This window comes from Mirounga leonina, unplaced genomic scaffold (assembly GCF_011800145.1).
Source record: "Mirounga leonina isolate KUSES-001 unplaced genomic scaffold, KU_Mleo_1.0 Mir_496, whole genome shotgun sequence".
NCBI classification, from domain to species: domain Eukaryota; kingdom Metazoa; phylum Chordata; class Mammalia; order Carnivora; family Phocidae; genus Mirounga; species Mirounga leonina.
Window position 1 is genome coordinate 554,264 of NW_023270783.1, and position 24,811 is coordinate 579,074.

The window sequence follows — 24,811 nt, forward strand, 5'->3', positions numbered from 1 at the left end:
GCACCCAAGACCCCTCCCCGCTCCCGGCTCCGCCTCCGGGTTCCCCGAGGTGCGTCTGCAGTGAAACCTCTACAGTGACTCACAGTTGCAGATGTTATTACTCTCCTTTCTGGCAGAAGGTGGCGGGCTGCTGCTGGCCTCATTCCTGCGGCTGCCAAATCACAGATGTGATTTCTGAGTGAATTCGCAGCGAAACCTGCGCGGGATTCCCGTGCGCCCTGCCTGAATGGCTCGCGGGTGTCCCTCGCCCACATTTCCTCCAGCTCTTTGTAGCGCCAAGCATGATGTGAACACCGGCTCACGGAAACCCGGAGACAACAGGGACCCTTGCCTGGTGGGGCTCACAGTCTAGAGGACGAGAGAGAACAGGTCCTTTAACAATTGCAGGGACCATACCACTGTTTGCACCGCCAATCGGCCGCAGTTAGGCTTCTATTTGTCAAATGAAATGACCTTAGGAGTTCAGTGTTCTCTCCATTTCACCTAGGAGGACTCCGAGACTCAAGACGTTGTGAATTATCCAGGATCACACCGCTGGTATGATTGGCAGGTAGGATTCAAATCCAGATCACTCCGACCCCAGAGTTCAGGCCCTTCTCAGTCCAGTCTTTCCACTCACCCGCAATTAGCACACTAAGATGGGAGGGGGCCAAAGCTATTTAGCTTGCCTACAGGAGTCCAGGATCACTTTTATGGTTCCATTTGAACTGGTCTTTTAGGCAAAGTAGACTTGATGGATGTGGAGGAGAGGGAAAGTGTTTCAGGCAAAGGAACAGCTGGTGCAGAGGTACTTAGTATAAAAGAACAAGGCTTATTCGAGTGGACTTAGAAACCCACATGTGTTGTCCTTCCTGCGTTTTACATTCCCAGCTACTGCTTGGCATCACCTGGTTGTCCTGTAGGCCCTCTGAGCTCAGAAGTTTCCAGGCTAAATACTTCCCCTTCTTTGCCACGTCTGGCCTGTCCTTCTGAGTGGGTCTCTCTGGTTAATGACCTTCCCCCACCCCAATATTCTTGTAGGAACCCAGGCTTCCAAGACCAGGTGGTCTCTGAAGCTCCTTCTCACATACATTGGTTTGCCAAACTCCAGCGATTTCCATTCCCACTACGTTGTGGCAGCTGGCCCTATTGCAGTACCTATAGCAAACTGGTTTTCCTGCGTATCCACAGGGCATAGCGCCCTTAGGGCCTGGCTGGGTGCATCAGTGACTCATCGAATCCACTCATTTCAGTTTGCTCATCCTGTTTCTGTTGTTGGGCATTTGTACCACCTTCATCCCTGAATGCTAATTTGAAAAAATAAAAAAAATTAAAGATTTTATTTATTTGAGAGAGAGAGTGTGTGTGAGCAGAGAAGGGCAGAGGGGGGAGGGAGAAAGAATTTGAAGCAGATCCCGCACTGAGCCGGGAGCCCCATGAGACCAAGAGATCACTACCTGAAGTAAAACCAGAAGTCAGCGTTTAACCAACTGAGCCACCCAGTCACCCCTTGGAATGCTAATTTTTGTTTCCTTTTACTCTACACTGTGAGCCTGGGCTTTGGGTTTGAAAGACCAAACCTACAAGAACACCTGGGCTTCTAGCTTACTCAGAAGGCAACTTATGACCTCTGCCACTGGTCTCTTGCCTTTTTGATCCATCTTCCACTCACCTAAAGGACAAATTTTCCCCCAGTACTCTTTTTTAAACTGTAAACATATATTTTAATTTTACTGAGATATAATTTACACATAAAATGCACTCTTTTAAATGTACAGTTTGATGAATTAAAAAAAAAACAACTTAGTATCCACATTGTGGTAACCATTACCCACATGACATATAGAATATTTCCATCCCCACCCCCAAATTCCCTACTGTCTCTTCCCAACTAGTTTCCCCCACCTTCTGGACCTACATAGTTGGATCTGATTTTTATCATTGCAGGTGAATTTCACATAAATATCATACATTATATGCAGTTGAACCTTGAACAACTGGGTTTGAACTGCAGGGGTCCACTTATATGTAGATTTTTTGCAGTACAGTACTGTAAACGTATTTTCTCAATAACATTTTCTTTTCTCTAGCTTACTTTATTGTAAGAATATGGTATATAATACATATAACAATACAAAATATGTGTTAATTGACTATGTTACCTGTAAGGATTCCGACCAACAATAGGCTATTAGTAATTAAGTTTACACCTAACCTCCATTGTTTAAGGGTCAATTTAAGGGTACTCTTCTGTGCCCAAAATCTTCTACTCAGCATGTTTGTGAATTTCTTCTGTATATTAGAAATAGTTTTTGCTGTGTAATATCACACTGTGTAAATACACTAAAATTTGTTCATCCATTCACTTATTGATGGACATTTGAATTGTTTTCATTTCTTGGCTATTATGAGTAAGTCTATTAGGAACACATGAAGATGAATCTTTTTGTAAGCATATTTTCATTTTGTTTGGATAAATACCTAGAGGTGGGACATCTGGGTCATACAGTTAGTGTAAATGCAACTTCACAAGAAACCGTCAAATTTTTCTGAGTGGTTGTACCATTTTACATTTTTACCAGCAGTGTATGAAAGTTACAGTTTCTGATAATGTCACCAACACTTGGTATTGTCAGGTTTTTAACTTTTACTGTTGTCATGGGTATATGGTGGTATCTCACTGTGGTTTTAATTTGCTGTGATTTGTGATTGTGAATATTACATTGTTGAGTATCTGGATTTTGTTGTCTTCCTTTGAGTAGTGCAGATCATTATTCTGGCAAGTGGTTAATCTGCTTGTAGTTTGGCTAGATTTTTTCAATCCTTGTTGTAATCTTTGTTGTGGCAGATCTAGAGTAGCCTTTTCTCTTTAACCAGATTAGCCTTTATTCTAAAGCATGGGCTTTCATGAGGCTAGTGGGTTGACAGCAGGAATCTCAAAGTGACCAGGTTGTACATACCATAGTGTGTCCTCACAGATGAATATTCTGGTGCTATGTAAGCCTCCCTTCGTCCTTACTTGCTTCTGGGCTGGGAGTCAGAGCCCTGCTAATGTCTAGCCTAATGGGTTGAACACACATTGGGTAGGATTTAATTTGTTTTAAGTAAACGAATGAAAAGATATTCTTGTACTTCTAAATTTGTGGAATAAGAGTTCCTCATCACATAGAGATTTAATTTCCCTTTCTGGTTTTATTAGTCAGGATCCAACCAGGAAACAAATCAAAGCAGCTATTTTAGTAGAATTTAATATAAAGATCTGTCAACTAGGTAATAAAGTAGGTAATTGCAAGTTAAAAACTCAATGGCTTCTTGGCCGTTAGGCTAAGATAAAGTGAAAGGTGAAAATTCCGGATTATGGAGGAGACAATTGCAGGGAGCTGCTACTTCCCTTAAGTTGGAGGTACAAAGTGAAGAAACTGGAATTAAAACTTTTAGGAGCTTGGCTGAGGGCCCCATGGGGGTGAACTTCAGGGCTCTAAGGAGGAGGTCCCGAGGTCGGGTCTGGCGCCTCCCACGGGCTGCCTAATGAGGCTGGTTCGCCGGTCAAAAGCTCCCAGACCCGGTCCAAAGGGAAGCAAGAGCAGCCTTTGACATGATGAGGAAGGGCTGCGGGGGTGAGGCGGGCAGGAACAGGAAGCAGACAGGAAACAGCCCTCCCGGCCTCCTCCTCCAGCCTTGCAGTCTCCCTCGAGCGCCCCCTTTGTCGGCACAGGGAACTGCTGGCACAGCGGCGATGTGGTTTGCAGACCTCCAGCCCCAGCAGCACAAAGCCCAGGAGAGAGGGTGCAGTGGGAGCTGAGGGACAAGAGCTCGGTAATGAGCAGCACACGGATGTTCAAGACTTCTCCACGTGTTAATTCTATGCCCCCCCCCCCCCACACACACACATGGGATGCTTGCTCTGTCTCAAGCCAACCTCGTGTTTTTCTGCCTCAAATCTTGGCTCATGCTGATACCTACTAACTGGAATATCTTCTTGAATATCCAGCTCAAATTCCACAGTGGCATCGTCTCCAGATGCATTTGGTTGCATTGTCCCCTGGGCCCCATGTGGTTGTCTGAGCAGGCATCTCGATTGAGAATCCAGATGCATGGCAGCTGATCACGGGGGCACTGACAACTGACCCCATGAGTCAGGTTGTGAGAATCAGTCTCCTCACCAAGCCCCCCAGCACAGGGCTGTGTCCCCACAGGAGAAGTGTCTTGGCTCTGCTGTGTTCTTACCTACTTGTTTACAAGGAGTTGCCTTGATTAGCCCTCAGGAAACCTCCATTTCAGTTTTCCTCCCACTCAGACAACGTCTGAGGTTTTTCCCGTTTTAGTTTTAAGTGGTTAAAGTCCTTTGGGATCTCTTCCACTTTCTAATCAATACCAATATTTCCTCAAAACCACCAGGGGACCCCTGTTTTCATTGGCTTTTTTTTTTCTGATGTATTATATTTGCGAGTCTAGAACTTCTGATTGCACTGGAAGGCTAACACAGTGGTACTTTTTCCCGTAGAACTCCAGCCTCCAATGTGAGAGAAAAGCAGCTGGGGCAAGAGACCAGACTACATTTCCCAGTGGGCTGCTGATGGCAGGGGGTGGGGAGGTCCTTGACCCAGGAGATGGGGTCTAGGCAGACTTGCTCGGGGCAGAGGTGGGAGAGGTGAGGGCTGCAGGGCCAGAAGGGAGCTCCACGGAGGGAGAAAGGGAGAGAGAGAGAGAAGGGAATTTTGAATATTGCAATATAAAGTGCTGTGTTGTATCCTCAAAAATTCCTAAGAAGAGTCTGCATTATTCGTCAAAACTTCTGGGGTTGATTTGTTTTGTTTTATATTTTATTATTTTATTTATTTTTGCTTCAACCCTCAGAGGAAGACTTTAAGGCACTGTAGCTATGGACTGGCTAAATTTATCAGAATACAACTTTAAAAATGCAGTGAAATAGATCTCAAAACCTTGGAGTAGAGTTGGTTTTCTTCTCAAAGTGAAGTGCAGTTGAGTAGCTCTGGGAGGATACTGAGCAGGGGTTCCATCCTTCTCCAGATGTGGGTGCAGGCCACACCTGCCTCAGAAGGTGGGTCCCCGGGCCCCAGTAGGACCTACTGAATCAGACTCTTCGGAGACAGAGTTTGGAAATCTGCAATTTTCACAAGCTGCCAGCAGCTGTGGAAGCACCATTTCTGCAGCAGAGTCAGAGAACGGCTTCTGGAGGCCACTACTTTTATCGTGTGGTGTAGGGCATGGAAGCTGGAAGGAAGGCTGTGACCACGGTCAAGGTCAGGAGCTTCTGGCTGACTCCACGCCACGCTGCCGCTCAGTCTGAGAGGCCGCTGCAGGCTTCTCTGATGGCCTCACGTTTCCACTTTACTTTCTTCACAACAAAGAGAAAGCAGAGTCATCTCCTGAAAGAGAAGACATAAGAACTCATGACTGCTTAAAAAAAAATCTTTGGGGTGCCTGGGTGGCTCCGTCGTTAAGCGTCTGCCTTCGGCTCAGGTCATGATCCCAGGGCCCTGGGATCGAGCCCCGTGTTGGGCTCCCTGCTCGGCGGGAAGCCTGCTTCTCCCTCTCCCACTCCCCATGCCTGTGTTCCCTCTCTCACTGTGTCTCTCTCTGTCAAATAAATAAATAAAATCTTTAAAAAAAAATTTTTTTGTCCAAATGACAAACTCTAAATACTGCTTTCTGGTGTATTCCTTTATTGCCCCATGCTCTCCCCCTTTTATTTCTTTTTTTAAAAAACGGTTTATTTATTTATTTTAGAGTGAGAGAGAGAGTGTTTGTGTGTGTGTGGGGGGGGGATGTGGAGGGGAAGGGCAGAGGAGAGGGAAAGAGAGAATCTCAAGCAGACTCCCTGCTGAGCACAGAGCCTGACACGGGGCTCGATCCTAGGACCCTGAGATCGTGACCTGAGCTGAAACTAAAAGTTGGATGCTTAACCGACTGAACCACCCAGGTGCCCTTCTTCCCCTTTTGTTTTTTGCATCTCTCTTCCATACCCTTTTATCGTTATCTGCCTGACCAGAACTGTCGCTTTAGAAAGTGGATGGTAGGGACGCCTGGGTGGCTTCGTTGGTGAAGCGTCTGCTTTCGGCTCAGGTCATGATTCCAGGGTCCTGGGATCGAGTCCTGCATCGGGCTCCCTGCTTCTCCCTCTGCCCCTCTGCCTGCTGCTCCCCCTCTTGTGCACGCACACGCTCTCTCTCTCTGACAAATACAATCTTAAAAAAAAAAAAAAAGAAAGTGGATGGTATTCACACAGAGGTTGATTTGATTTTGGATGGGAACGCTGGCCCGTTTCCTCCCAAGGCAATCGTTAGTGCCCTCTCTGGACCTGTCCACCCCGCCCCACACCTAAGCACCTGGCCAACAGCTGTGCATTTCCATTGTCTTGAACAGGTGATAATAAATACAGTGTGTTCCTTTCATAGACAAATAGTTTACCTTCTCTTTGATATAACAGATTAATGACAGAAATCTGTATTGATGTAAACTCAACACCATACCATCGTTATACATCGGAAGGTACAAGTTGAGTGGGGCAAGTACAGTATGAGGACCTGCACATTCAGCAAGTCCAGTTGCTCTCAAATGTCCCACTTTTCGGGCATGGTAGGTTTTCCTTCTTCCCCACCGCTCTCTGCTCTTGTGCGCCACATTGTCCCCAGGAGTGGTGGTCCACAACTGCATTTGGCTGTGAGGTTTCTGTCCCTTGAGGTAGTGGTGTTTTTTTTTTTAAGTTCAGTTAGCCAACATACAGTATGTCATTAGTTTTTGATGTAGTGTTCAATGATTCATTAGTTGTGTAATACCCAGTGCTCATCAGATCACATGCCCTCCTTAATACCCATCATCCGGTTACCCCATCCCCCCACCCCACCTCCCCTCCAGCAACCCTCAGTTTGTTTCCCGGAGTCCAGAGTCTCTCATGGTTTGTCTCCCTCTCTGATTTTTTTCCCATTTAGTTTTCCCTCCCTTCCCCTATGGTCCTCTGCACTATTCCTTATGTTCCACATATGAATGAAACCATATGGTAATTGTTTCCCTGATTGACTTATTTCACTTAGCGTAATATCCTCTAGCTCCATCCATGTCGATGCAGATGGTAGGTATTCATCCTTTCTGATGGCTGCATAATATTCCATTGTATATATGAACCACATCTTCTTTATCTGTTCATCTGTTGAAGGACATCTGGGCTCCTTCCACAATTTGGCTATTGAGGACATTGCTGCTATGAACATTGGGGTGCAGGTGCCCCTTCTTTTCACATCTGTATCTTTGGGGTAAATACGCAGTAGTGCAATTGCTGGGTCGTACGGTAGCTCTATTTTTAACATCTTGAGGAACCTCCATACTGTTTTCCAGAGTGGCTGTACCAGCTTGCATTCCCACCAACACTACAAGAGGGTTCCCCTTTCTCTGCATCCTCACTAATACCTGTTGTTTCTTGTGTTGTTAATTTTAGCCATTCTGACAGGTGTGGGGTGGTATCTCATTGTGGTTTTGATTTGTATTTCTCTGATGCTGAGTGATGTTGAGCATCTTTTCATGTGTCTTTTGGCCATGATATCCCATGGATATGGGAACAGAAATGTCTGTTCATGTCTTCTGCCCAATTCTTGACCAGATTATTTGTTTTTTGGGTGTTGAGTTTGATATGTTCTTTATAGATCTTGGATACCAGCCGTTTATCTGTTATGTCATTTGCAAATATCTTCTCCATTCCGTAGGTTGCCATTTAGTTTTGTTAACTGTCTCTTTTGCTGTGCAGAAGCTTTTTATCTTGATGAAGTCCCAATAGTTCATTTTCGCTTTTGTTTCCCTTGCCTTTAGAGATGTGTCTTGCAGGAAGTTGCTGTGGCCGAGGTCAAAGAGGTTACTGCCTGTGTTCTTCTCTAGGATTTTGATGGATTCCTTTCTCACATTTAGGTCTTTCATCCATTTTGAGTCTATTCTTGTGTATGGTGTAAGAGAATGGCCCAGTTTCATTCTTCTGCAAGTGGCTGTCCAATTTTCCCAGCACCATTTACTGAAGAGAATTTTCCGTTGGATATTCTTTCCTGCTTTGTTGAAGATTAGTTGACCATAGAGTTGAGGGTCCATTCCTGGGCTCTCTATTCTGTTCCATTGATCTATGTGTCTGTTTTTGTGAGGCAGTGGTTCTTAAGGGATTAGCAGGGGGCATTTCCCTTCCCCTTCTCTGGGACACTTACCAAGTCTGGAGACATGTTTGGTTGTTGTAACTGGGACGAGAGTGTTACTGGCATCTAGAGGGTAGAGGCCAGGGATGCTGCTCAACATCCTACAACATGCAGGACAGCCCCCACGGCAGTGAATTACTGGGTCCCCAGAGTCGGCCGTGCTGAGGTTAAGAAACTCTGCCCTGAGGCAAGGACTAGAGCGTGTTGGGTAATCAGAGTCACTAACGTTCACACTGAGCTTTTGCTGGAGGTGCTGTTTCACGTACTGTGCATTATCTCATTATGTCCTCATGGTGGCCTGGAGGGTAAGCAGTGGGCCCCCATTTTACTGTCAGGGAAACTGAGGCTGCCGCAAGCTTAAATGCTCTACCAGGAATCCCAGGGTCTGAAGGAGGCTGAGTCAGGTGGCAAGCCCGGCTTCCACCCCTGCCCCAGGCTGTCACAGGGCACCTGCCTCTTGGGAGGGTGTGCCGAGGAAGACTGCCCTGCTTTCACTAGACTTAAGCAGGCCATTCTCCCTTGGCCATGACCTGGGGCCCAGACTTGACCCCCCAACAGTCTTGGGTCCGCCCTTGGGCGCCAGACTTCCCACCCGCACTGATATGCTTAGCTGGATCCTGCCGAGGTGCAGCCTCAGGAGAGACGTTCATACAGTGTCTTCTAATCACCTAAAAAGCAGGTCGCTGGGATATCATGGCGTTTACGCACAAGGTTGTGGCAGGCTATTTGCCCCTGCTTGATGATCATTGGCTGTAGGAGAAGCAGAATTTGTCTGAGACTGGCTTTGTTATTCTTGGGTAGGGAGGTTATGGCTGTGCACGCATGTGTGTACGTGTGGGAAGGGGGTGTAGGAAATCCTCAACTACAAATATTGGTGCTGCAAAATCAACCCAAAAGGGTCCAATCAGACGTGAATGGCCAGTCCGGCTTGGGATCACTCATAGCACCCAGCGTTTGGTTTCTTAGGGAGCTCAGTGCGGTGAGTGTGTTGTTGGCATCTCTGCAAGGAGCTTGGTCTGGAGCACCTTCGCTACCGTGCACAGAATCGGCAAAGGCTGTAGAATTTGAAGGACGGTCCAGGGAATGGCAAAGGAGGCCAGGCTTGTGCTGAACAGGGACTCAGGGACTCCCCTGCCGTTAGACTCTGAAGACTGGCAAATGGAGACTATCCCGAGTCACTTGGATGTCATAATTTTGGGTTTGCTGAGAAGAGGCAGAAGACATTAATTGGACTGTTTTTTTTGTTGAATATTTTTGAAAATCCACTAGTCTTTCATAATCCTTTATCTCCGTCATCCATCGGTAGGCAGGCAGCAAGCCCAGCAGAAGCTTTGGGCTGCAAAGTGCATGAATGGAGGTCTTTGAACCATGTTTAGCGTATTTGTAAATAGCATGGGGGCCGGAGTGTAAATCCCAGCACTCACCTCTCCAAGTCATTCAACTTCTCTACCTCTCAGTTTTGTCATCTGTAAAATGGAAGTATTAACAGCACCCACCTGGAGGGACTGTTGTGAGGATTAGCGAGTTAATCTTTGTAAAGCGCCCAGAAGCTGCTACCCGGTAACTGCTGTTACTAGCCTCACTTAAACCACACAGCCTAGCTTCCTGTGTGTCCTTGTCGGTAAACTCATTTAGATATCCCTACGCCTGGAAGCAAGACCACACCCTCTCGTTGCCAAGTGTATTTGCAAACCATTCCTGCAGCCAGGGGCTCCTGTCGTGGATGTCAGACTGAGCTGTAGACTGTGGTCACTGACCTGGGGTGCAGATGGTGGGTGGGTGTGTCCTGGGTGTTGGCTGGAAAACTCTGACCTTGGCTCACACTCACCTGAGGTGGATCTGAGCAGTTCAATGCATCCCAGCGTTAAATCTAACGCTGTCACAGATAAGTGAGATGTAGAGAGTTGGCGGGTGGTTTTGTGGGGAGGCAGGAAAGGTCTGAAATTGCAAACTCTAAAGCAAAACTGCACAAAAACTGGCTTCTGGTCTTGCTCTGGGTCCTCTCTCAGACTGAGATCCGCCGCTGCTCTCCACCTGCCTCCCTCCTGAGCAGGTCCTGAACTTCTCCCCAAATCCTGCGGCCACAACCCCCTGTTCTCTCCAGTTCGATTCTCAGCAAACCCTAGGTCCTCCCGGTGATCACGACCACAGATGTTTCTTTGCCTTGGTTGATCACACGTGTGTTGTGTGTGAATGTCGTGTGGAGTCTGAGGCTGAGAGCCTGAGCATCTGACTGAGGTCCTGTGATCCCCAATCTGCTGCATCACACGCATTGTCTCCAGTAGTTTCAAGCCTTTCTGGAAACAGCTCGTTTCCACAATCCATCACCCCTTACTCACAATCCTCAAGTCCAGGAAGCTCTGGATTTTATTTTTATTTTTGAAAGCTCTGTGTTTTAAAGGAAGTGTTCCATAACATTGCAGCAAGCTCGTTTGGTGGCAAATCCTTGACCTGCACTCGGGCTTACGTATAGCTTCATTTATCTCCCTTAGTGTGAATATTTATGTTTTGCTATGGAAATGCTAATGTGCTTGATTACAGGGTACTGCTGGGGACTTCACTGGACTGCTATAAATATAAGGTCTGCGCCAGTGTTTTTTTGGAAATCTGAAACATTCTGAATTACAGAGCACCCAAGAATTTCAGGTAAGGGATTTGGGACCTGTACAACTTTTATCGTCTCTAGACCTGCTGAGCACAGAAGCTGCTCTTGTGGGCTCCAGCAGACCACGCGGTCTGAGACCTGATTCGACACAGGTGCCCACAGACATGCACCGAGGGAACCTATGGGTGCGTGTATGTTCACGTGACTGCGCTGATTTACGTGCACCTAAATAATTTGCTCACCCATTAAGACAGAGGCCCTTAAATGTCCTTCGATCAACTTAGCCAATGCCCTGGGAATGTTGTTGTTATTTATGTGCTCAAATATTTTTGTTGGAATTTTCCTGTCAAAGGGCTTTTCTCACCTAGAGGAACGGCTTTTTGTTCTTTCTGTTGAGATTGCTCTCAAATCTTTTCTGACAGAGTTGCAAACACACTGACAAACCCCAAAAGATCTGACATGGGACCCTTAATAGGTGCGGAGGTGTTCGGCAGGTGGGGAAGCCCGCCCTTGCTTATCCGCATGGGTTCTGTGTCAGAAACCCAGGTAAGCGTGTGTTTGACAGGATCTGCCAGAAGTGCAGAATGGCTTTCCTGATCTGGAAGAGCACATCTTAGATATTCTACACATTTGCAGGTATTTTAAAACAGTTGTGGTAAGATGCAAACTTTACATTTATAATATTTTGAGATTCTCCAGTATTTATTGAGAGAAGCGCTCAGTCATGTTTACGCTGAACTTCAGGTGGGCTCTCTCACCCAGCAGCTTCTCTCTGGTCCTGTAACTCCACTCCCTCTGGGACCCCCGATGCAGATGACTGACCAATATCTTCTGGATTTTGTTCCTTTTGTCAGACACGTTGCTCCCCCGGGTCTTTCTTCGGCTTCACCAAACCTGCCTCTTCAAGACTCTGCTCAAAACTCTCTCTTCCAAGGAACCTTCCCTAAAAACCTGACTCCATATGCTGATTTTTGATAATTAGCTTTCCCTATGTGGTTGGTAAAATGAGGTTTGACAAACACAATTTGGTGGCAACGACCATTTGCATTCATGTAACTTTTCTCTTGAATTACTTGCTTAAATTCCCAGGAGTGAGTTTGCTGGATCAAAGCAGATAGACGTTTTTATGGCTGACAGGGTTCATTCATCCAGAAAATATCTGGTGCACATCTGTTGGGTGCGCGACTGGCAGTGAGACAGTGGGCCAAGCAGCAAACTCTCAGCCTTCCTAGAACTGACCTTCTGTTGGGGGAGAGGACCATGACCCAATAAACAAGTAGATACACAGAATATCACATAAGTGATGGCCATGGAGAAAAACAAAGTAGTGTAGGAGAATTTGAAGTACCTGTGGGTCGGGGCGCCTGGGTGGCTCAGTCGGTTAAGCATCTGCCTTTGGCTCAGGTCATGATCTCGGGGTCCTGGGATCGAGTCCTGTGTTGGGCTCCCGGCTTGTCCCTTTCCCTTTTGCCCCTCCCCCCTACTCATGTGCTCTCTCTCTCTCTCTCTCCCCGCTCTCTGTCAAATAAATAAAAAATAAATCTCAAAAAATATAAGAAATACCCGTGGGTGGTGAGGAGGGATAGGGAGTTGCTGTTTCATATGAGGAGCTCAGGAAAAGTCTCAGTGTTGAGGTGAAATCTGAGCAGAGATCTGGAAGAGGGAAGTGAGGGATCCGTGCTGACACTATGTAAAGGAGAACAACTCAGGCAGAGGAACAGTAGGTGCAAATGTCCTGCGGCATAAAATACCTTCAGGGACTTCCAGTATGTGTCTGTTTGTCCACTTGAGGGTGTCCCACAGATCTCTGAGGCTCTATTCATTTAAAAAATTCTCTTTTCTTTCTTCAGTGAACTGAATGTGTCTCCCCCAGGTCCCCTAATTCAGATATTAAAGCCCTAATCATCCGTGTTTGGAGATGGGGCCTTTGGGAGGTAATTGGGTTTAGATGAGGCCATGGGAGTGGAGCCCCATGATGGGATTGGTGTCCTTATAAGGGGATGAAGGGACCAGAGCTCTCTCTGCCCTGTGAGGACACAGCAAGAAAACAGCTGTCTGTAATTAGGAAGAGACCTCTCACCAAGAACCCGACCATGTGGGCACCCTGATCTGGGACTTTCAGGCTTCAGAACTGTGGGAAATCATTATCTGTTGCTCGAGCCACCAGCCTGCGGTCTTTGTCGAAGCACCTGAGTTGACGGAGAGCTTTCTCTTCCTCAGCCTGAGTGATCTCAACTGACCTGTCTTCAGACCTGAGCCCCACTGACCCATTTTTCATGGCAGTTACTGTACTGTACTGATATATATTAATCCCCATTTCTTGATCGATATCATCTATCTGGTGTGACATGGTTCTCATGCCTTCCTATCATTCTCCAGATGTGGCCTCCTTTAGCTCTTTGTTTTTTTTTAAGATTTTATTTATTTATTTTGAGAGAGAGAGAAAGCAGAGGAGCAGAAGGGGAGAGAGAGAATCTCAAGCAGACTCCCTGTTGGGCGTGGAGCCCGACACGGGGCTTGATCCCACGACCCTGAGATCATGACCTGAGCCGAAATTAAGAGACGCTCAACTAACTGTGCCACCCAGGTGCCCCTCCTTTAGCTCTTGGATATATTTATAACAGCCGAGTTAACATCTTTATTTCGTAAGTTCAACATCTGGGCTTCCTCAGGGGCAATTTCTGACTTTTTTTTTCCCTGAGGGCCATATTTCCTGTCTTTACACGTCTAATAACTTTTTTTTTAAAGATTTCATTTATTTATTTGACAGAGAGAGACACAGCGAGAGAGGGAACACAAGCAGGGGGAGTGGGAGAGGGAGAAGCAGGCTTCCCGCTGAGCAGGGAGCCCGAGGCGGGGCTCGATCCCAGGACCCTGGGATCATGACCTGAGCCGAAGGCAGATGCTTAACGACTGAGCCACCCAGGCACCCCCACCCCTACTTTTTTGCCGAAAACTGGACATACCAAATACTATGCTGTGGGGGCTCTGGAAATCGCATCTCCCAGGTTCTATTGGCAGCAGCTGGGTGTGTTTGTTTGCTGACTTCCTTGAACTAAGCGTGTAGGCTCTGTTCTTTGTCAAGTGTGCCACTGGGATTTCTAGGGAACTTCCAGATGGGACAGTGTCTGGGAATGGGGCTTTGAGGGGAGCTCCATGCCCCCACTGCCCCATTGGGAAGAGGAAGGGTCTAGGGACCAAGGGAAAATGCTCTAAAGCTCACATTTCTTACCGAGATTCAGTCATTTTTCTTGAAGAAATCTCCTTGAATTGTTGCAAGTCTTTGGTTAATTTCCAGAGTTGTGAAAAAGTTGCTCTTGACAATCTTCCGTTATATGCATCAGAACCTATTGTCAGCATTTGCTTGAAACTCACTTTTATATTGCTTACATTCAGATTTGCACGACTCTTGGCTCACCACCCATTAGATTCCATACTAATCCAACCCACGTGCTATTGGATCCCTCCTGGCCCTTGCCTCTCTGTGTCTGGGCTAGATCCTGCCTCCCCACAACTCTGGCCTTTCTTCCTAAGCCTGGGTCACACGCGCAGGCACTTTATTTTCCACTTTCAGCCGACGACAGCAAGAGACCATTTTCTGATTATATGACCATTATGCTTTCCATGACTGATTAGTGATTTGACTACACTTTATATCTAGACTCCCAGCTCAGTGTTCTTGATACACTTTTTTTTTTAATTTTTAGATTTTTATTTTTTAGAGGTTGGGGGGAGGAAGAGGGAGAGAGAGAATCCAAGCAGACTCCATACCTAGCACAGAGCCTGATGCGAGGCTCGATCTCACGACCCTGAGATCACGACCTGGTTGGTCCTGTGGACTGCCCCAGGGAGGCTGTATGGACTCAGAACTGTCCTTCGGGAGGGAGACGGGGAGGATCTATCCTTTGTGTCCTCCTGTTCTCTCTCCCATTGTCAAAGTCCCTTCATCGAGCGTCAACCTCTTGTACTTGCGGTTCCTGCCACCCACTCAGGAAGTCCCAGGGGTTGGAATCCCTCATGAGGAGCTGTTACCCCTTCTCTGGTCAGCCTGGCTTACTTCTCTTAGGGAACATGTAGTTTTTGTTCTGTCTTTCCACAGGGCACTTCTGGTTGGTGGTGGAACGACCGTCACCCTCTGCTTTAGAAGTGGTCCTGCTGGGTGAAATGGTCCCCAGCATGCTTCCCACTCAGGGATGCTTTTGCTTTCACTAACATGACTGACAACCTTCATCCTGGGGTGGAAAGTGTCAAGAGCCGTGAAGGCAGCACCGAGAGAGGTTGGGGGTGGTGAGATCAGCCAGGTTTCAAGGGAGGCCTAATCTGTGCATACTTGGCTCTCCTGTCCTGCTTGCTTTCTGCCTCTGGCCCCCTCTCAGACTCCTGCTTGTCCATGGGACCCCCATGGCTGCTTTTCTTGGAGCAGAATGTCCCCATCATGGTAGATATCTGTGTGTCTATGAAATGTGTTCCCACCATGTCTGTTTCTCCCTTTATTGATCTGTTTTATCTCCTACTTCTCTGCCCTTTGCCCCCTTCCCTCCTTAGCTCAGCTTTGGAAGAACCTTAGAGATCATTTAGAGCAGTGGTCCTCAAACTTGAACAAGCATCAGAATTACCCAGAGATCTTGTTAAAGGCAGATTGCTGGGTCCCATCCCAGGCCCCCAGAATTGCTGATCCAGTAGTCTCTCGTGGGGCCTGAGAATTTGCATTTCTACCAACTTAGGGACTACGCTCTGAGAAGCACTGATGTAGACCACCCTCCTGAGTTGTGTCACAGATATATGGGATACATGCACAGCAGCTGGGAGTGAAGACTTGGGGTCCAGCTTGCCTGGGCTCAAATCCTGGCCATGGGCAGTTTCCTTAACTTCTCTATGCCTCAGTTTCCCTGTCTGTGAAATTGGATGATGATAGGGTTGTGAGGGTTTGGAGTGGTGCCTGGCTCATCCTTAGGTCTGTATAAATGTAGGCTGAGGTGATTTTTGTTTGGTTCATGGGGAAAGGGAAATTGAGGGAGTACAAATCAGGTCCAAGCTGGCAAGCAGCACATTCTAGAAGCCTAGACTTCTTGTCTTCTCAGTCCAGAGAATTACCTTTCCACTTATGACACAACTCCTTTTGGTCTTTTGGTCATGCAGCTGCTTAAATCCACTCCTGAGGAAGTCTGTTACTCAGCCTGGATGAACACGGCATTGTTTTGCAGGAACCCCAGCGTGCACCCAACACTTGGGCTGGCGGACAGGATGCAATGGGTGGCAGATGGAACACAGGCAGGGGCTGGTCCAGTCCCAGCTCTTGAACTTCCAGCCTGCCTCTCTCAGGGCCTGTTTCCTCATGTGTTTATTACTTACCTCTGAGGTTTGGGCAAAGGCTAAATCTGATAATGCATTAATAAAATGCCTAGCACAGCATCTTGCACAGAGTGAACACTCCATGGATTTTTGTTACCAGTTCTTCCACAACGGAATAGTGATGTGTCTGCCATACTGCCAAAACAGGTTTTCTCTGGATTGTCTAGTTGGATTATACCAGCATCTCTTTATCTCTCCAGGAGGTCTGCTGATGCGTGGGCCCAGCTGTCAAAACAGATGGTTTTGAAAACTATCCATCATGGACACTATTAAAGAGAAATGGTCCCAGGAGTAACCTTATGATAGGGTGGCCATGCTTCTTCAAGGGGGTTCTTCAAGGGGGTGTGCATCCCCAGCTGCCCCCATGGTGCCTTCTGACCGCTATACAGAATGACTCACATTTTCTCTATTGTTTTAAACCATTCCTGGTAGTTTTAATCCCATGGCCCCACATTTGTATTTGGAAATCTATCTGATCATTGGACATGGTTATGCCGAAAGTCCTGTCCTCTGGCTTTAATTATTAAACAGTGAAGCCAGACTGACAAACTTGAGACAACTGAAAATTCACCCCCTTTGAACCTCTCCCTTTAAGGAAAAAGACAAATCATAAAAAGAAAACCGGGGGCACCAGGGTGGCTCAGTCGGTTAAGTGTCTGCCTTCGGGTCAGGTCATGAGATCAGGGCCCTGGGATTGAGCCCCGTGTCTGGCTCCCTGCTCAGTGGGGAGTCTGCTTCTCCCTCTCCCTCTGCAGCTCCCCCTGCTTGTGCTCTCTCCCTGTCAAATAAATAAATAAAATCTTAAAAAAAAAAAAAAAGCAAACCAGCAAACAAAAATAAGAGACATTGGTGATGTATTTAAAACAACTAGGAGGGTGTGTCCTCACATCCCACTGTCACTGGGAGCATGGCTGATGCACATGGAGCCTGGGCCAGCCTGAAGCCTATATTATTTGGGGGGGGATCCACTTTTAAAACAAATAATATTGAGTTATGAATGTAGAGTTAGGTATGACAGTAAATATTTATGTAGGAGAGAAAAAATCATCCTCACGTTATAAATTAGATAACATACACATTAAAAAGTCCAGAAAAGCAACCTAATATTTTATTTTATTTTTTAATATGCCTTAGTTTATCTTTTTCTTTAAATTTTTTATTTAACTTCAATTTGGTTAGCGTATATTGTATTATTAGTTTCAGGGGTAGAATTTAGTGATTCATCAGTTGCATATAACACCCAGGGCTCATTACATCACGTGCCCTCCTTAATGCCCATCACCAAGTTACCCCATTCACCAAGCCCCCCTCCCCTCCAGCAACCCTCAGTTTGTCTCCTTGAGTTCAGAGTCTCTTATGGTTTGCCTCCCTCTCTGATTTCATCTTATTTTATTTTTCTTTCCCTTCCCCTGTGTTCATCTGTTTTGTTTCTTAAATTCCACATATGAGTGAAATCATATGGTATTTTTCTTTCTCTGACTGATTTTTTCACTTAGTATAATACTCTCTAGTTCCATCCACATAATTGCAAGATTTCATTCTTTTTGATGGCTGAGTAATATTCCACAGTGTGTGTGTGTGTGTGTGTGTGTGTGTGCATACACACATCTTCTTTGTCCATTCATCTGTCAATGGACATCTGGGCTTTTTCCATATTTTGGCTATTGTGGACATTGCTGCTATGAACATTGGGGTGCAGGTGCCCCTTCAAATCACTATGTTTTTATCTTTGGGGTAAATACCTACTAGTGCAATTGCTGGGTCATAGGGTAGCTCTGTTTTTAACTTTTTGAGGAACATCCATACTGTTTTCCAGAGTGGCTGCACCAGCTTGCATTCCCACCAACTGTATAAGAGGGTTTCCCTATCTCTGCATCCTTGTCAACATTTGTTGTTTCCTGAGTTGTTTATTTTAGCCCTTCTGACTGGTGTGACATGGTATCTCATTGTAATTTTGATTTGTATTTCCCTGATGCCGAGTGATGTTGAGTATTTTTTCATGTGTATGTTGGCCTTTTATATGTCTTCTTTGGAGAAGTGTCTGTTCAGGTTTTCTGCCCATTTCTTGACTGGATTATTTGTTATTTGGGTGTTGAGTTTGGTAAGTTCTTTATAGATCTTGGATACCAGCCATTTATCTGTTATGTCATTTGCAAATATGTTCTCCCGTTCTGTAGGTTGCCTTTTAGTTTTGTTGACTGTTTCCTTTGCTGTGCAAAAGTTTTTATCCTAATATTTTATTAGTTAACTGCCTGAACCACCTCTTTTTCTCTTTATGTATTTTTTTGGGCTGCATTTTCTTTGCTCTTCTCCTCATATGACAAGGTGTTAAAATACATTATAAAATATATGTAAACAGAGAGAATAGGTTGGTAATGCAGTCTTTCCTCTAGCATGTGTGACCAACATGCATTTATTATTGGCAGTTGAGAAAAGATTGCTCAATTGATTGACTTTAGCTTTACAACTCATTATTGGTCAAGTTTTAGGATTGTTGTTAAAATGGGACAACATTTATTAAGTTTCTTTTGCACATGAGCTTTACGATTTCAAGGCATTTTAAGTTTTCTTGTGAGTGACTCTTTCTAAATATTCTTTGATTTGGCATCTGCCACTAACCAGATGGTCATCAATGTCCTTGTTGTGTTGTGGACTACTTATGTGACACTGAATACTGATACTGATAAAGATTTAGGATTTTTAGACTATCTTTCATAGAACTTTTAGACTATCTTTATCAGTGTCAGTATTCAGTGTTACATAAACAAGAAATTGAAATTTTGTTGCAATGTGTTCCTCTGATTCACTTCTTATTATTAATTGGATATCAAATTATTAAAAAATCTATTATTTCTATTATAAATTTACTTGTCTTAATGATATACTGTTTTGGTATAATCTAAACTTATTTGTTACTAAAATTCTCTATTCGATATTGAGATAATTTCCGTTTATTTTCATCTGTATAGCTTAAAAAATATTCTATTAATTTTTATATGCATTTTTCTCTCAATGCTTTAACAAATTTTAAAGTGTCAAAAAAGGCACTTTTCATACATGTCATATAAGAGCTCTATAATTTCTCACTTGTTTTATTGAAACATTCCAAAACATCTTTTCAAATTGCAATTAAATGGCATATTCAAGCTTCATTAATTTTTTGAATATTTTTTTTTGCATTCCTGTTGTGTTTGGGTTTCTCTCTTGAATGTTTATAAATACATATATTAGAGTACTTATAATATTGTTATGTCCAAGTTGCAAGGCTTGAACAGATTTATAATGGCATCTCTCTATAATTAGACTCTTCAAAGAAAAGCCAGTTTATATGTGTGGTTAACATACTCCATCAACGAACCTGAAAAGAAAACACATAACTCTTGCAAAATATCATGCTAGTTGACAACTTTAGGTCTTGTTCAGGCAGATTTTCCTCCTAGGAGACTAAAGAAATGAGATGCACAGGCAAATATATTGTGGTATTAGGATATTTGTGTCACCAAGCCAGGTGAGTTGTTACAGTGGGCAGGAGGAGTATTCCTGGAAATTGTTTATGCAGTAGACTAGCTAACAATAACTTAACTTTACGTGGAAGTGATTGTGAACCACATACTTTTATTTTATAAACCCAACTAATAGTAAGCCCAACCCCCCTTTAGTGAGATCCCCCAAATTGCTGCAGCCACTCCAATTCTATCAGTCTTGAAGGGAAGTGTGAGTCAGATATCTTGGATCAGGATATGATCTCTACAATCAAATCATTAGTTGAGCAAAATTAGGACTTAGGTTGCCGCTCTAGTTAATTAAGTTCACCTCTGGTTTCAAATGTCTTGAGAATGGGATCACCCTCCCTCTAGCAGAGTTGTGAGATCTAAGCACCATGACACCACAAAATTCCTCTTTACTTTCCTCTGTGTCATCTGACTTCCTGGCCACCATTCACTGAAGAAATTTCTGTGGGAGAGAGTTGGCAGCCAGTGATGTCCAAATTTGTGTTTGGGCTCCTCCAGATTCAAGTCTACACATCAGCTGTTAATTTCTCAGTTAGCTTCCCTTTATCCCCAACAATTTTCTCTGCCTGTAGCAGACTGCTTTTCTGCCCACCCATGTTCCCATGCTTAACAACTTGCCCCAGGAATGGAAGGGGCCACTATTTGTACTCACCTGAGATGAGCTAATCTCTCTCTAAATTTTAGTTTATTTAAACTTTGAATCTACAGCTCTTCAATGACTTTAAAGAAAAATACAATGTAAAAGCTTATCCAGTGCTTTCTTATTACTCAGTGCTAGTCTTTTATGATCTTTCACATCCTAACCGGAAGTGGAACCTCTTCATTTCTTTTTGATTTTCTAAAATTCCCTCTTTTACATATTGTTTCTTTTAAGCCATTATTTGTTTTGTTTATTGGTTCTGATGTGCCTTCTAATTTAGTTTTTATTTCTGAAAAATTTCCCTTGTATATCTAATTCTGTTCAGAGTTCTGTCATCTGTCTTTTCAAATATATTTCTGAATGTTTCTAATGGTGATTTAAATTACATTTTTAAAAGATTTTATTTATTTATTTATTTGAGAGAGAGTGAGAAAGAGAGAGAGAGCACAAGCGAGGGAAGGGACAGAGGGAGAGGGAGAGAGAATCTCAAACAGACTCTGCGATGAGTGGTGGAGCCTGACGTGGGGCCATATCTCACGACCCTGAGATCATGACTTGAGCCAAAACTAAAAGTCGGACGCTTAACTGACTGAGCCACCCAGGCACACCCACGTTATGTTTTAATAACATGTATTATTTTCTTAATTCCTTTCATCTCATTTCAAATATTAAGTTACATTTGCATCTGCATTTTATAGCATATCTTTTGTTATACTTGCATTGTCTGTGGGGACAGTGTTATGTTCTTATTCTCTTTTCTCTTGTAATAAATTTATATAAGAATTATCCATGATCCTTTTCTATTACTCTTTCTTTTCTTTTCTATTTTTCTTTCTTTCTTTTCTTCCTTCCTTCCTTCCTTCCTTCCAAGTGAAATGAGTGTGTATTTATAGGAGTGAAGGGATAGGTCATGATAGGTTTTCTAGCTTCATGGCTCTACCACTCCCTCTTCTGCTGCTTTTGCAAAGTGATGAAAAAACTATTGCCTTGTATTTTCTGAGATATGACTTTCTGATCCCTTCCCCCACTTTTTTTTCTGTGATTCCCTTTTCTCTGCACCATTTGTTCCTGTTCTTCTCATTGTGGAGTTTGTCTTGAAAGGAAGCTTTAGTATGCTATTTTTGAGGGTTTATAGGCTGCTCCATCATGGCCAGATTAGTGTATCATGGTCCCCTTGTCTCGCCCATGAATTGGGTCCTACTATTCTCAGATTGGACCTCTATGTTTTCAGTGAATATAGGTCATCAATGTGGTTTTCCTCTTCTCTGGACTGTTGGAATCCCTCTCTTTCCTTTTACTCAGATCCTCAACCACAAAGGTCATTTGGCTATAGATGATTTACCCTACATGCTCATTTTGTGAGATTCATTGGGAGACCTTGTGACTTATTTTGTTGTAGGAGTTCCAGGTCTTTGACTTTGATATACTAGTTGCTTGGTCTCTTTCTATGTGGGAATTTGGGGGGATTAGAATATCATACTCTATAATTTCTCCAGAATCCTTGTCATAATTATCTTTAAAGGATTATTATAAGAGAACAACAAAAAAGAGTTTAGTGATGGTTCGCTTCTGATGTCAGTCAACTGGGATAATTCTAGAGAGGATGGTTGTCTCCCAGTTTGGTAGCTAAGCAAGGCCATGTCACCATCTGTGACTGTTTGAATGGACCTTCCGCCGCAAAAAAACTACTGATGTGGTTCCTTCACACCTTGTGTTTTCTCTGTTATGAGCTGAATTGTGTTTCCCCTGAATTGTGTTGAAGTCCTAATCCCCAGTACCTCAGAATGTGACTGTATTTGGAGATAGACTCTCTAAAGAGGTAATTAAGTTAAAATGAGGTCATATGGGTGAGCCCTAATCCAATATGACTGTATCCTTATAGAAGAGAAGATTAGGACACAGACATACACAGAGGAAAGACTATGTGCAGACACAGGGAGAAGACAGCCATCTACAAGCCAAGGAAAGAAGCCTCAGAAGAAACCAACCCTGCTGTTCCCTTGATCTCCTACTGTTGGCCTTCAGATCTGTGAGAAAATAGATTTCTTTTGTTTAAACCACCCAGTCTGGGGTACTTTGTTATGGCAACATTAGCAAACTAATTTTCTCTTTCTTGTCTCTCTCTCTCTCTCTTTCTCTCTCTCTCTCTCTCTCTCTCTCACACACACACACACACACACACACACACACACACACACACACACAGTGCTTGGGAGAATCTCTCCCTGCTTGCGAGAATCTGTTCCCAGTTCACCAAACCCTGTGTTGAAAGATTTTACCAGGGCTCTATTTTCACTTTTGGTATCTAAGAATAGCTCTCTAGACATTTCACTTCTTTAAAAAACTCATTTTGTGGAAAGAATAAGTTGCAATAATTTTTATTTTATTTTGTATCTTGGCTCAGGCAGAACCAGGAGGTGTTTGACTTTTTATGTATTCTTATTACCTGTTCTTATTATAGCTATGCCTAAAAGTGTTTAAATTATACTAAATATATTCTCTGCATTCTCTCCAATGCCACTCAGAGTTTCACTCCAAGGGCTTTCTGGAGGGGAGCATGGTAGAAAGAAAGGGAGCTTTGTTGGCAGAGAGGAGTGGGTTCAAACCTTCAGTCTGCTGTTCACTTGTGGGATGTTGTTGAGGCACTAACATCTCTGAGCCTTTGCTTCCTCCTTTGTAATTGTAAAATGATGTCCCTTTTAAAGGATGGGTGTGAGGGTTACATGAGAATAAAGCTGTAATTTGCTTCCTGGCACATAATGGACACCAAATAAATGCCGTTTTCCAATTTTTCTCTTCCTTTTCCCAACCATAGTTAGCCAAAAAACCCCAATTCTGGACCAGAGAAAAGTCCAGTTAATTGAATATAGGTTTAAATTTGTGTAAATTAGAAACATTACTTACTGCCCTCCGAAATAAATATCATCAGCAGAAATTCAAAGAAGTCCTGCTTCCAAACTCAGGAAGCACATCACTAAGCTGTTCCATTAACAGCTTTCTTTTTTTTTTTTTTTTTTTAAGATTTTATTTATTTATTTGTGAGAGAGAATGACAGACAGAGAGCACGAGAGGGAGGAGGGTCAGAGGGAGAAGCAGACTCCCCGCTGAGCAGGGAGCCCGATGCGGGACTCGATCTGGGGACTCCAGGATCATGACCCGAGCTGAAGGCAGTCGCTTAACTGACTGAGCCACCCAGGCGCCCCCATTAACAGCTTTCTGAGTATGGTCTTTCCTGCAGGAACAGAGGCTGTTTCAAAATTCTATACGCATTATATTTATTCAGTACCTGGCAAGCTGGCGTCCCACCTCGTGGTCAGTGGGAGACAGCCCATTTCAAAAAGAGATGAGAAGACAATTTACATTATCTTCTGCTGGGCAGAAGCCTGAAGGACCGTTATTTGTTCATCCTTTTCTCCCCATTTGCAGTGACCCAGGTCATGTAAAGCACAAGACGTGGACATGGCAGGGGGTGCAGTACACATGCACGTGCTGTGGCAGTGGTGGGATTGAGAAGAGAAGTTCTGCTTGGGAGAGGGTCATCAGATTAGAGGCATATTGGTGAATGGTTTTCCTAAAATATGAAGTATTTCAAATATACAAAAAAGTTCATAAAAAATCAGTGCATTTTCTGGCCAGCTCTATTGAGTGTTAACATTTTGTCACATTTGCATCCTGTTTCTTTAGGAAGCAAAACAATACAAATGCTGGCACAGAGCCCAGTATATCCTTCTAGGATCCCTTTCTCTTGCCAGGCCCCCACCCAGAGGTAACCACCATCTCAAATTTGATGTTTGTCTTTAATGGCATTTAAAAATTCTACTAACATCCCATGTGTGAATCCGTGTTTTTGCATGTTTTCAAAATATACTGATGTCATACTGGATCTATTTTTTTTCTATTTTAAACAAGTAATGCGATAACTTTCTTGTGCCATTTTCCCTATGGAACTTCTGCAAGAGTTTTTCTATTACTTTCCTAGAAGTAGATCGAAGAGCAAGTATTTTCTTTCCAGAGAGATTGTACCAAATTACCTTTCAGTTTGTACCAAATTACTCTCCACCAAATTACCCAGTGGTGTAAGTGGTGTAAGTGGCCCCGCTTGTACATCTACATTGCAGAAATTGTTAGGCTTTGAAATATTTTCAAAAGTGATAGTTACGAACTATTTCACAGTATTTTAATGTATTTCCCTAATTAGTATTTATATTGGGTGTCTTTTTATATGTTTTTTGGCCCTGTATTTTGCTCTCTTGTGAATGGGCTGTTCATATCTTTTGCCTTTTATATTCCCATTGGATTTTTTCTTATTGATTCTCAGGAGTTCCTTATTTATTCCAGATATGAATCCCTTTTTTCCATTACATGTTTGCAAGTATCTTCTCCCGGCCTGTGACTTACAGATTTTTAGGAAAAATTTTAAGTTGAATTATTTAATAGGTACATAAAATGCACAGATCATAAATATAGAGCCCAGTGACTTTTTACAAGGTGAAAACACTTATGTAATAACCACCTAGATAAGGAATTAGAA

The 24,811-nt window shown here is 43.9% G+C and overlaps 1 long non-coding RNA gene across 1 annotated transcript; it reads left to right on the forward strand.

The window, feature by feature from the left end:
- Positions 1-55: 55 nt before the first annotated feature.
- On the forward strand, positions 56-22,382 carry LOC118000438. Its single transcript, XR_004676458.1, has 3 exons — positions 56-550; positions 10,713-10,817; positions 22,163-22,382. It is a non-coding gene; the product is annotated as an uncharacterized LOC118000438 (long non-coding RNA).
- The last annotated feature ends 2,429 nt before the right edge of the window (positions 22,383-24,811 follow it).